The sequence below is a fragment of the Hypanus sabinus genome, chromosome 11 (genome assembly GCF_030144855.1).
Source record: "Hypanus sabinus isolate sHypSab1 chromosome 11, sHypSab1.hap1, whole genome shotgun sequence".
Classification (NCBI taxonomy): Eukaryota; Metazoa; Chordata; class Chondrichthyes; order Myliobatiformes; family Dasyatidae; genus Hypanus; species Hypanus sabinus.
In genome coordinates, this window is record NC_082716.1 from 42,310,013 (window position 1) to 42,324,100 (window position 14,088).

The window sequence follows — 14,088 nt, forward strand, 5'->3', positions numbered from 1 at the left end:
CTATCGTTGTCTAGGGGATAATGTATTGTCCGATGGAAAGATAACAGTCACTATCAGTTCGTTCAAGCTGCAGCGTTGTTGGGTTTAAGAACGATATGGTTTAAACTTGCCCAAGTCTTTTATGATGCCAATCCATTGAGTCAGGGGAGCAGATTCCCCCGTTGTTAGCTACAAGCTGTTTTCCGTGGTTCCAGCCACCAATTCCAGCCACGGAATTGAATGCACGTGGCCTCCTTCAGATGACTTCCTGCTGTTACGTGGTCACTTAACGTTTCTTCTGGTGCGTCTGAGGGACCGTTCCTACAGACCCTCTTTTATCCTGACTCGCAGGATCGTAGATGTCAATCAGGTTGGGGATGTGCACTCTCTCCCTCAACCAGCCCACTTTGCCTGAGGGCGTTCACATAGTATAGTAGCTCAATCCACAAATTGGTCTCCAAGAGACAATGGCCATGTCCCGTAGCTTTACATCGTCGGGGAAACGAGCCAGTCTGCACGTCTCTTCTCCCATTTCCTGGGCCCCTTGACCCAACCCAACAGTGATCTTGTGATTCTCACAAAGGAGGGGGCTACGGACGTAACACTGGAAACCAATACTAATGATGCCATTGAGAGGTCTGGTGTTGATGTATGTGGGTAAGGAGTGATTTCTGTACTATTTGCTTTATTTATTTATAAGTATGTAGAACTAGTTTGAGGACATGAGCATTTTCTTTAAGTCCAGCTGAAAGGATAAAATTACAGGAAAAGTCGTATCTTTAATAATTCAGACTATATTAACTGGAGAAATAGACTTTTTAACCAAGGTCAACCTTGTAGGCACTTAAGTTAATCCCATTTTCCTGCATTTGGTCCAAGACCTTAAAGCTTTTCCTATTCGTATACTTGTCAAAATATCTTGCAATGGTGACTGTTCCTGCCTCAACTTTTTACGCTGGCAGCTCAGTCCATTCACACTTGCCCTTTGTCAAGAAGTTATCACTTGGATCCTTTTTTCCACCCCCCCCCCCTTCCCCCAGCCATACACCCTGGAAATTTTGATTCCTTTCTCAGTTGGTAGTGGTGGAGAGGGAAGAGAGAAAGGTAGGATGAAGTCAGTCTATGTCCATTTATAATCCTGTATGCTCCTCAAGTCACCTGTCTCCTACCCTCCAAGAAATAAACTTTGTCTGCCTCTCCCTATAAACTCAGGCCCTTGAGTCCTGGCAACATTCTCACAGAACTTATTTGAAATCTTTCCAGCTTAATGATACCAATAACAGGGTAATCACATTGTTCAATTTGTGACCTCAAAAGTATCCTGTACAACCAATATAATGTCTCAGCATTGTCAGTGCCCTGACTGAAGGCCAGCATCAAAACCTTCATCTTGCCTACCTGTGGCGCTACTTCCGGGGGTCTATGTACTTGAATTCCCAGGTCTCTGTTCTTTACTCCCCCTTCCACCCCCCCCCCCACTATCTACCATTGCTCAGATCTTACCCTGCTCAGACTTCCCAAAATGCAACACCTTGCACTTACCTGAATTGAATGCTATTCCTCAGCCAAGAGCCTAGCTGATCAAAATCACCCTGCCATTTTTTTGATAACTTTCTTCACTGTCCACAGTAATCACCTATTTTAATCTGTGCAACTCAAAGCACTTAAATGTTATGTCTTGCAGATACAGCAGCTAGTTTGAATGCTTTAGGTGATCAGTTCATTTTTTTTAAAGCTGGTTGGCGGGGGGAATGATGCTGAGTTTTTAAACCTGTGCTACAACACAACTGTTAGACACTTCAGAACTTCAACTCCTTTAGCACAGACCCCAGAGCATTGCTTTACCTTGTAATTTGGGTGAAAACAATACAGCTGGGATTGTCATGACCGTAGCTCCTAATGGCAGTGTCAATATTTGCATCAAATAAAATTCTGAAACCTCCTACTTGAAGGGCAAGTTCCAACCATTAAAAAATCTTTCACAATACAATAAACCTTTATCTATAGACTTTTGTATTATTGGTCTCTTATATTAATGACTCATGGAAAAACTAACAAGCCAGCAATAATTTAGCTGTGAATTATTAAAAACTGAAAATGGCTTTCATTAAAATTGACTGCTATAGTCAGTTATGTTACTGGGAAAAAAACCTTTGAATTTTGGGGAAATGAAACCTTTCTAATTGAATTCTGCTATAAGAATATTAGTCAAGCTGATGCCAAATTAGAAATGCTAGATAGACAGTATACAGTTCACACAAAGTACACTGCTGATGCTGTGGTCAAATCAACACCCACAGTTTGACTGGAAGTGCATCGCAAACTGAAAAAGGCCTGTAAGTATATGAAATTAAACCTTATTGTAATAAATCTTCAAAAGGATCTTGTTACAAGGTTACATTTGAGAGTTAACTGGTTATCACATTTTCTGCAAACATTGCTTCAGAAAAGGGTCCTCTATTCTTAAAGCACATCTTTAACAGAAAGTACTATATCAACTTCATTTAAAATGTTGCCAACATTTACTTGGTAGATGATAGGACCACAAGACATTAAAGCAGAATTGGGCTATTCAACCCAGGATATCTGCTCTGCCATTCCATCGTGGTTGATTTTATTACCTCTTTCAACCCCATTCTCCTGCCTTCTCCCCGTAATCTTTGATGCCCTGACTAATCAGGAACTTATCAACCTCCACTTTAAGTAAACCCAATGACTTGGCCTCCACAGTCATCTGCAGCAATGAATTCTAAAGATTCACTGCCCTTTGACTCAAGAAATTCCTCTTCATCTCTGTTTTAAATGGATATCCCTTTATCCTGAAGCTGTGCCCTCTGATCCTAGACTCTTCCTACTATAGGAAAAACCTTTTCCACATCCACTCTATCTAGGCTTTTCAATATTTAATAGGTTTCAATGAGTTCCCCCTCATTCTTCTAAACACCAGCAAGTACATGCCCAGAAATACCAAATGCTCCTCATACATTAACCCTTTCATTCCTGGAATCATTCTGGGGAATCTCCTCTGGACTCTCTCCAAAGGTAGCACATGATTTCTTAGTAAAGGTGCCTAAACATGCTCACAATACAAAAAGTTTGGCCTGTCCAATGCCTTATAAATCCTCAGCATTACATTCTTGTTTTTATATTCTAAACCTCTTGAAATGAATGCTAACATTGCATTTGCTTTCATTTCTACTGACTCAATCTGCAAGTCAACCTTAAGGAACTTTGCACGAAGACGGTAGATCATCTGCTTGCAAAGCAACCACTGTCTTCCAAGGTCATAGCTCTTCCGCCTTCCCCACCAGTCGTTGGCCATCGCTCGTAACCCCAAGCAAGGGATCCTTACCAGGTGCTACCAGCCAGGTGAGCTGGACTTGGGGTGAATCACATGAGTAAATACAGATGCAAAAACAATACTTAAGATCTCTTCCATCTCTTTCGGCTCCACACATGGATTAACATTCTGATCTTCCAGAGGACCAATTTTGTCCCTTGCAATCCTTTTGCTCTTCACATATCTGTAGAACTGATGCACCATCAATAACTCACACTGAGACGTAAGGCGAGGTATCGGCTTTTATTGACTGGAAGAAGGAACCAGGAGTGAGTGTCTATCATACAATGTCTTGGAGACTGAGGCCGAGCATCAGGCTGCAGATCTCCTTTATACAGGGGCCTGTGGAGGAGCCACAGGAGCAGTCAGCAGGGGCGTGTCCCGACAGGCACATAGTTCACCACAAGAACCTCTTGGGATCCTCCTTCACCTTGTCCGCTAGGGCAACGCCATGCCTTTTAGCTCTCGGATTTTTTCTTAAATGTTCTCTTCTATTTTTTATACTCCTTATGCACCTCATTTGTTCCTACCTGCCTATATTTGCTGTGCATCTCCTTTTTGTTCTTAATCAGGACCTCAATCTCTTGAAACCCAGGTTCCCTATGTTTGTTTTCTTTACCTTTTATTCTGACAGGCACATACAAGATTTGTGCTCTCAAAATTTTGCTTTTGACAGCCTCCCACTTACCAAGCACATCTTTGCCAGAAAGCAAGCAAGCCCAATCCACGCTTGCCAGATCATTTTTGATACCATTAAACGTGTCCTTTCTCTAATTTAGAATCTCAGCCCATGAACCAGACCTATCCTTTTGCAGATTTACTTTGAAATTAGTGGCATTGTGATCACTAGATGCAAAGTGTTTCCCTGCACAAACTTCTGCCATTCCCTAATAGCAGATCAAGTATCCCACACTCTCGTTGGGACTTCTACATACTCATGAAGAAAACTTTCCTGAACACACTTGACAAACTTTGTTCCATCTAGTCTTTTACCAAATAGGAGTCCCAGTCAATATGTGGAAAGTTAAAATGACCTACTTTAACAATTTTGTGCTTCTTGCAACAGTCTGCGATCTGTCTACAAATTTGTTCCTCTAAATTCCTTGGATGGTCTGTAAAATAGCCCCATTAACATAGCTATACCATTCTTTTTTCATTTCCGCCCATAACACCTCACTAGATGAGTTCTCCAGTCTGTCCTGACAGAACACTGCTGTGACATTTTCCGATTTGTCATGCCACCCCTCTCCCTTCAATCACTCCCCCTCTATCACATCTAAAACAGAACCTTGGAATACTGAGCTGCCAGTCCTGCCCCTCCTGCAACCAAGTCACATTAATGGCTACAGTATCATAATTCTAGGTGTTGATCCATGCCCTGAGCTCATCTGCCTTTCCTACGATACTTCTTGCATTGAAGTATACACAGCTCAGGACACTAGTACCATGCTCAACTTTTCGATTCTGGACTTTGTCCGAGGTCTTGCCAACGTCTGCCTCACAACCTCTCCACTAATTGTTCTGGCACTCTGTCCTGTATCATGGGTATAACTACCTCTCTGTATGTCCTATCTGTCATACCCTATCCAACTCATTAACGCAGATTGTTAGAAACTACAGCTGGATGCAACTTCTCACAGGTGAAGTCATCGGGGGCACTGGAGGTCTCCCTGTATTCCCACATCCTGCGAAAGCTAGCCTGTCCAAGTGCACCCTTGCCTGGCATCTCTATTGTTCTAACTGAGCAAATGTAAAGGGAAAAATAGTACTCTACCTATACCATAGTTTGTTTTTGTCTTTTCTTACTGAAGCCCCAAACAGTTAAAGCCTCAAATCTCCACTCTAACTCAGCTACTCTGTTTGCCCCTGCCTTACTTTAATTTGTACTTGTTAATCAATCCTGAAAGCTGCTTGGTCACTGTTCAAAGCTCCAAAACTGTCAGGAGTCATTGCCTTTTCTACACGATCAGCAAACCTGAGTGAATTACATCTTCAAGCTTCTGATCCTTCCAATTGGAATACAGATACATCTGACTTCAGCTTTTCACTGCCTCCTATGGGCTAATTTACCTTAAGCTCCCTGGTCAAATCACCTAATCCAGAAATCCCTTTCCTCTGGTGGCCTCAACCACAAGCTGCTCAAAAAAGCCATCACGTAGGCATCTTACTAATCCCCTCTCTTGGGATCCAGCACCAAAATGATTTTCCCAATCTTGCTGTATATTGAAATACTTCATAGAACCATAGAACACTGCAGCACAGTACAGGCCCTTCAGCCCTCCACATTATGCCGACCCACATAATCCTTAAAAAAAGTACTAAACCATAACTCTCCCCATAACCCTCCATTTTTCTTTCATCCATGTGCCTGTCCAAGAGGTTCTTAAATACCCCTAATGTTTTAGCCTCCACCACCATCCCAGGCAAGTCATTCCAGGACCTCACAACCCTCTGTGTAAAAAAAAATAAAAAATACCCCTGATGACTCCCCTAAACTTCCCTCCCTTAATTTTGTACCTATGCCCTCTGGTGTTTGCTATTGGTGCCCTGGGAAGCAGGTACTGGCCATCCACCCTATCTATGCCTCTCATAATCTTGTAGACCTCTATCAAGTCCCCTCTCATTCTTCTACACTCCAAAGAGAAAAGTCCCAGCTCTGCTAACCTTGCTTCATATGACTTGTTCTCCAAACCAGGCAACATCCTGGTAAATCTCCTCTGCACCCTCTCCATAGCTTCCACATCCTTCCTATAATGAGGTGACCATGTCTATCAAAACATTATCCTTTTTATGTGCCTTTTCTTTCTGCTGTTGCAATTTTTACCCCACATCCTGGCTACAGTTGGGAGGCCTATACCTCTATATAAATCCCATCAGGATCTTTTTACCCTTACAGTTCCTCAATGCCACATACAAGAATTCTACATTTTCTGATCCTATGTCACCTCTTTCCAAGGATTTGCTTTTCTTTTTTTTTTTACTAACAAAGCCTCCCACCCCCTCCGCCTACCTGGCTGTCCTGTCCGTACAATGTATCCTTGCATCTTAAACTGCCAACTACGATCAACCATAATGTGGTAATGCCTACAACGTCATACCGTCAACCTCCAAAAGTGCTACGTGCCATCAACAGCTAGATTAGTCTTTGCTAATGGAACTCAAGGATAAACAAAATGTTTTAACTCAAAAACTGACCATTTAAATTGCACTGGCATTTTAAGTCCCAACTTTATCGCTCATCACTTCAGTATTAGATCATTGGTATCCAAGGAGTGGCTCTTTTGATGGCAAGTGACACTACTGATGGGAAAAACGGTAAGTATATTTTTCACAATTTTGACCCCTGGACTCAAAGTCTGATTGCACTAATGAAATTAATGGATTTATGTTAAAGAATACTTACTGAAACATTGTCCAAGCATTCAAAGTCCTAACTATCCTCATTGTGAAACATTTTTGATTGAATTTTTTGTGGATGTGACTAAGCACATGGATGAAGGAAGAACAGTAGATGTAGCGTATATGTTTTTCAGCAAGGCATTTGATAAGGTACCCCCAAGCAAGGCTTATTGAGAAAGTAAGGACGCATGGGATTCAAGGGGACATTGCTTTGTGGATCCAGAATTGCCTTGCCCCCAGAAGACAGAGCAGTTGTACATGGGTCATATTCTGCATGGAGGTCAGTCACCAGTGTTATGCCTCAGGGATCTGTTCTGGGGCCCCTTCTCTTTGTGATTTTTATAAATGACCTGGATGAGGAAGTGGAGGGATGGGTTAGTAAATTTGCTGATGACAGACAGGTCGGAGGTGTTGTGGATAGTGTGGAGGGCTGTCAGAAGTTACAGTAGGACATTGATAAGATGCAAAACTGGGCTGAGAAATGGCAGATGGAGTTGAACCCAGATAAGTGTGAGGTGGTTCATTTTGGTAGGTCAAATATGATGGCAGAATATAGTATTAATGGTAAGACTCTTGGCAGTGTGGAGGATCAGAGGGACCTTGGGTTTCATGTCCATAGGACACTCAAAGCTGCTGTGCAGGTTGACTCTGTTTAAGAAGGCATATTGTGCATTGGCCTTCATCAATCGTGGGATTGAGTTTAAGAGTCAAGAGGTAATTTTACAGTTATATAGGACCCTGGTCAGACCCCACTTAGAGTACTGTGCTCAGTTCTGGTCACCTCACTAAAGGAAAGAAGCGGAAACTATAGAAAGGATGCAGAGGAGATTTACAAGGATGTTGCCTGGATTGGGGAGCATGCCTTATGAGAATAGGTTGAATGAACTTGGCCTTTTCTCCTTGGAGCAGAGGATGAGAGGTGATCTGATAGAGGTGTATAAGACAAGAGATATTGATCATGTGGATAGTCAGAGGCTTTTTCCCCAGGGATGAAGTGACTAATGTGTGACTAATTAGTGACTAATGAAGTGACATAGTTTTAAGGTGCTTGGAGGTAGGTACAGAGGAGATATCAGGAATATTTTTTTAGAAAACTGAGAGCGGTGAGTGTGTGGAAAGGGCAGCCGGTGCCAGTGGTGGAGGCAGATACGACAGGGTCTTTTAAGAGACTCCTGGATAGGTACATGGAGCTTAGAAAAATAGAGGCCATAGCTGAAGGGCCTGTATTGAGCTGTTCTATGTTAATAACGACTGCATGTGCTGGAAACTGGAACCAAAAAAAATCTGCTGGAAATTAACAGCATCTACTTTTCAATTTTCCCTATCATCCACACTCCAATCAGATGATCACCAATGCTCTATCCATGTTGATATACCTCAATGTCATTTTGTGGCTTAACCTTTGGTGAGACAACTTGTCCTTTGTCTTCTAGCAGCATGAACCATGACACCTTTCTACTCACCTGCTTATGGAACAACGTTGACAGAAGGTTCCTAATTGTTATTCATCAACCTGAGTACAGTACATTCTACTGGATAAAATTAAATAAAAAATAACACTTAATTTTTGTTCCTTCTTCATCTACCTTTTTCTAAAATAGTTGTTTGAAAAAGTTTATTGTGAACTATTGGGTCCTGATGAGGTATTTTAAAATATGCTCAGAATAATTTCTTGCTCTGACATTACCTCTCAACTTTACCTCGTCCTTGGTCTTGAAGGAAGTAGTGCCACTGATAATTCTCACATCACCCGTTTCATATGCCTGGCATGTCGCAATGCAAGTGGGTGGGGAGGGAGGAAATGCTTATCATAAAACACAGCTACTTTATTAGCCGTGGAGGAAGGAGTCACTTTAAAAAAGGTGGTGGGAGAAGGACTGCAGGCAAGGGGGTATTTTTTTGAACATAATTAATGCTGGTAGTCTTGAAAGAGAACACAAAGCAATTTGCTACTCAGTAATGCATGATTGAGCAAGAAAACATGTATTGTCAGGCATTTCATGGAACTAAGGAAACAAGAGAAGGCTTGGAGTAGACAATGAACTTGTAGTTCTTACACTGATGAAATTCATGAGGTGAACGAGGGACAGGATGTAGGGTTGGTTTAGTAGGAACTAGAGTATCAGAAGGTATCTGAGATATACAAATTGCATAGTTTTTAATTATCTCAAAAAAAATTTTGGAAATATGGAGGCAACACAAACAAAATGCTGGAAGAAATCAGCAGTACAGGCAGCATCTATGAAAAGAAGTACAACTGACATTTCAAGCTAAGACTCTTAGGTAGGACTGGAGGAAAAAAAAACAAAACAGTGGAGTAGTTAAAAATAATAGAATTGATTTTCATGAGAAAAACTATAAAGCTGGAAAGAATCCTTAATATTTTACTCAAACAACATGCAAAAGTACTTTAACGGAAAAAGGAAATAACACAAATGTTATTAACGTATTAATATACATGACCTTTTTTAATACTGAAGATGTTACCCCTTACTTGCCTGAATGAATACAACTATAACTCTTCTCAGGAAGCTTGACTGCCATCACAACAATCATGCTAAATGTTCATCGTCACCTCTAGCAGTGCACTGTGGTCACTGTGTCTACCATGTACACAAGGAACTTCAGTTACTCACACAGGGTCTTCTGACGTCACGTCCCAATTCCTCATCCTCTAGCACGAAGAGGTTCAAGAACAGCAGAACCAAAGGAATACAACTATCTGCATTCAACTCTCCAGGATGTGCACAACATCCTAATTTAAGTATATATCTCATTCTTCATCAATACTGGACCTAAAACCTGAAACCCTCAATTCAACAGCACTGTGAGGAATGCATCCCAGAAAGTAATTCATGACAATGTCTTTAAGGCAATTAGGGATGGACAATAAATATTGGTTTTGCGGGTGACCTTCATAGAAACATGAAAACCTACAGCACAATACAGGCCCTTCGGCCCACAAATTTGTGCCAAACACATCCCTACCTTAGGAATTACTAGGCTTACATATAAGCCCTCTATTTTACTGTACTAAGCTCCATGTACCTATCTAAAATGCTCTTAGAAGACCCCATCATATCTGCCTCCACCACTGTCGCTGGCAGCCTATTCCACGCACTCACTACTGAGTAAAAAGCTTATTCCTCACATCTCCTCTGTACCTGCTCCTCAGCACCTTAAACCTGTGTCCTCTTGTGGCAACCATTTCAGCCCTGGGAAAAAGCCTCTGACTATCCACATGATCAATGCCTCTCATCTTGTACATCTCTCATCCTCCTTTGCTCAAGGAGAAAAGGCTGAGTTCACTCAACCTATTCTCATGAGGCATGCTCCCCAATCCAGGCAACATCCTTGTAAATCTCCTCTGCACCCTTTCTATGGTTTCCACGTCCTTTCTGTAGTGAGGCCACCAGAACTGAGCACAGTACTCCAAGTGGGGTCTGACCAGGGTCCTATATAGCTGCAACATTACCTCTCAGCTCTTAAATTAAATTCCATGATTGATGAAGGCCAATACACCGTATGCCTTCTTAACCACAGAGTCAACCTGCGCAGCTGCTTTGAGCATCCTGTGGACTCGGACCCTAAGATCCCTCTGATCCTCCACACTGCCAAGAGTCTTACCATTAATGTTATATTCTGCCATCATATTTGACCTACCAAAATGAACCATTTATCCTGGAAAATGAATAAATGATAAAAATACAACACTTGGGCAATTATGGGAATCCCTGACATTAGGTCTAAGACGACAGTTGAAATTGCCAAAGCATACAATATACAATGATGTGCAAGTCATCACCAGCCCTAATCTACCTGCCATCAAAGACCTATACACAGAATGGTGCCAGAAGACCAGAGATATTACAAAGGTTCCCACCTACTCTGCGTTTGGACAGTTTGCCCCATTCCCATCAGGGAAGAGTCTATGCAGCATTCACACCAGACCCACTAGTCTCAAAAGCAGTTACGTCACACAATCTAATACACACAAAATGCTGCTGGTGCTCAGGCGGCCAGGCAGCAAAAATAGAAAAGAGTTAACAGTCGACGCTTTGGGTCAAGACCTTTCATCAGGTCCTGATGAAGAGCCTCGGCCCGAGATGTCAACCGTTCACTCTCTTCCTCAGATGCTGCCCGGCCTGTCGTTCCTCCAGCATTTTGTGTGTATTATTTTGATTTCCAGCTCCAGCAGGTTTTCTCCTGTTTGTGACTTCCCACAAGTCAGCATCTCTCACCCATTAACCAGTGACATCAACACGTTTTGGAAGGGAGGACACATCACTTTGTGTCAATTTACATACATACAAATCAATCTATATGTAACAGTTACTTGTACATTGTGCTTCATAGGATTGCTTTCATATTTATATTGTGTTTTTTGTTTTTTAATTGCGTTCTTTATGCTTATTGTGCTTTTTAACCTGCACCAGATCTGGAATTACAATCATTTCTGTCTCCTTTTCAATCATGTGCTAAAGCGTAATAGTAAACATCCTTGAATTTTGAACCTTGGATAATATACAAGGAGTTATTTATAAAGTCAGCTTTATTTCTTTCATGTACATTGTACTGTTTTGATGCTTCACTCCCAGATTAGCTCAACACCTCTTTGCATGCTTTGGAAAGGAGAATAAAACTGTGCGAATCCCTGTAGCATCTGGTGACCTTGCGATTCCCTTTTCACAACCAGAATACGGCTCTTTGTTAAGCAAATTAATGAGTCAGTAGGGATTGAATTGTGCAGTAAAAATGTGTGTATTATAAATGTCACCAGTTTTCACAACTGCTTACTGTTATCAATGATTCATGAAACTTGATTAAATATGACCTTGAAGATTCTTGTCCTTCAAAATTAATCAGTAGCACCATCAGGAAGTGCACGTCATATAATTTCACTGCAAAGATCTATAGCTATGAAAATAACCTAGTAACTTCTTTACTTTAGCTAATGCATTCAAGTTTGTGTAAATATTGAATTTCCATAAGAAAACCGTTTCAATAGAACCTCTCTTTATTTTCATTTTGCCAAGAAAATATTTTATGCTTTTGTGAAGTGAATAGGTTTCACTGTTTAACCTGGGCTGGTTATCTCAGGTGACTACTGAAACTATAGTTGACATACAGTTGAAATCAGAAGTTTACATACACCTTAACCAAATACATTTAAACTCAGTTTTTCCACAATTCCTGACATTTAATCCGAGGAAACATTCACTGTCTTAGGTCAGTTAGGATCACTACTTTATTTTAAGAATGTGAAATGTCAGAATAATAGTGGAATGATTTTTTTCAGCTTTTATTTCTTTCATCCCATTCCCAGTTGGTTAGAAGTTTACATACACTTTTAGTATTTGGTAGCATTGCCTTTAAATTGTTTAACTTGGGTCAAACATTTTGGATAGCCTTCCACAAGCTTCTCACAACAAGTTGCTGGAATTTTGTTCCATTCCTCCAGACAGAACTGGTGTAAGGTCTGCCCACAAATTTTCTATCAGATTGAGGTCAGGGCTTTGTGATGGCCACCCCAATACCTTGACTTTGTTGTCCTTAAGCAATTTTGCCACAACTTTGGAGGTATGCTTGGGGTCATTGTCCATTTGGAAGACCCATTTGTGACTGAGCTTTAACTTCCTGGCTGATGTCTTGAGATGTTGCTTCAATATATCCACATAATTTTCCTTCCTCATGATGCCATCTATTTTGTGAAGTGCACCAGTCCCTCTTGCAGCAAAGCATCCCCACAACATGATGCTGCCACCCCCATGCTTCATGGTTGGGATGGTGTTCTTCAGCTTGCAAGCCTCACCCATTTTTCTCCAAACAAAACGATGGCCAAACAGCTCAATTTTTGTTTCATCAGACCAGAGGACATTTCTCCAAAAAGTAAGATCTTTGCCCCATGTGCACTTGCAAACTGTTGTCTGGCTTTTTTTTTAAATGGTGGTTTTGGAGCAGTGACTTCTTCCTACCTGAGCAGCCTTTCAGGTTATGTCGATATAGGACTCGATTTACTGTGGATATAGATAATTGTCTACCAGTTTCCTCCAGCATCTTCACAAGGTCCTTTGCTGTTGTTCTTGGATTGATTTGCACTTTTCGCACCAAAGTACATTCATCTCTAGGAAACAGAATGTATTTCCTTCCTGAGCGGTATGATGGCTGTGTGGTCCCAGGGTGTTTATACTTGTGTACTATTGTTTGCACAGATGAAAGTGGTACCTTCAGGCGTCTGGAAATTGCTCCTGATGATGATGAATTGGAGGTCCACAATTTTTTTTCCCCTGAGGTCTTGGCTGATTTCTTTTGATTTTGTTTGTAAACTTCTGACCCACTGGGATTATGATATAATGAATTAAAAGTGAAATAATCTGTCTGTAAACAATTGTTGAAAAAAAATACTTGTGTCATGCACAGAGTAGATATTCTCAACATCTTGCCAAAAATATAATTTGCTAATATGAAATCTGTGGAGTGGTTAAACAATGAGTTTTAATGACTTCAACCCAAGTGTATGTAAACTTCTGACTTCAACTGCAAGTTCTATCCATACAATGGGCTCTAACTTCTGAGATTTTCACAGTTCTATTGCCAAGTCACAAAAAATTCACCACTAATATTTCAAATTTATGTTTTGTTTCTGACTCTCTTTCACTTTCTCCTCTATTTTCTTCCCATCCCTCTCTCCTTCTGTATTAATGACATTTATGACTCAGTCAGTAATTGAGATAAAGGGAGAACAAAGTAAAGCAGGACCAGGACAAATGAAATGTCCAGTAGTCACAGCAGCATACATCATGGAAACAAGCCTTCCAGCCCAACTGCTCCATGCCTGTGTTTGGCCCATATCACTCTAAACCTCTCTTATTTACCAGTGCAAGTAATTTTTAAATATTGATAATACACCTGTCTCAAATACTCCTTCTGGCAGATCATTCCACAGATTGACCACTCATTGGGTGAAAAAGTTGCCCCTCAGGTTCCTGTAAAATTTCTCCTCACTTAAACCTAGGCTCAACAGTTCTTGGTTCCTCAACCCTGGCAAAAAGGCAGTGAGCATTCACCCTATCTGTGTTCCTCATAAATTTATACACTTCTATAAAATGACTTTTCATTCTCCCATACTCCAGCGAAAAACATCCCAACCTGCTCACTGTCTCCCCTAACTCAGTCACCCAAATTACAGCAATGCTCTCATGTGTCCTCTCCACTCTTTCTAACTTAATGGCCTCACCAGTGTCATGCACAACAACAGTACATTTCAACTTCTTTACTCAGTGTCCCAATCAATGATGATCAGCATACCAAGTACCTCCTTCAGCACCTTGTCCTATGATGCCCTTGGACTCCCAGGTCCCCCTGTTTCA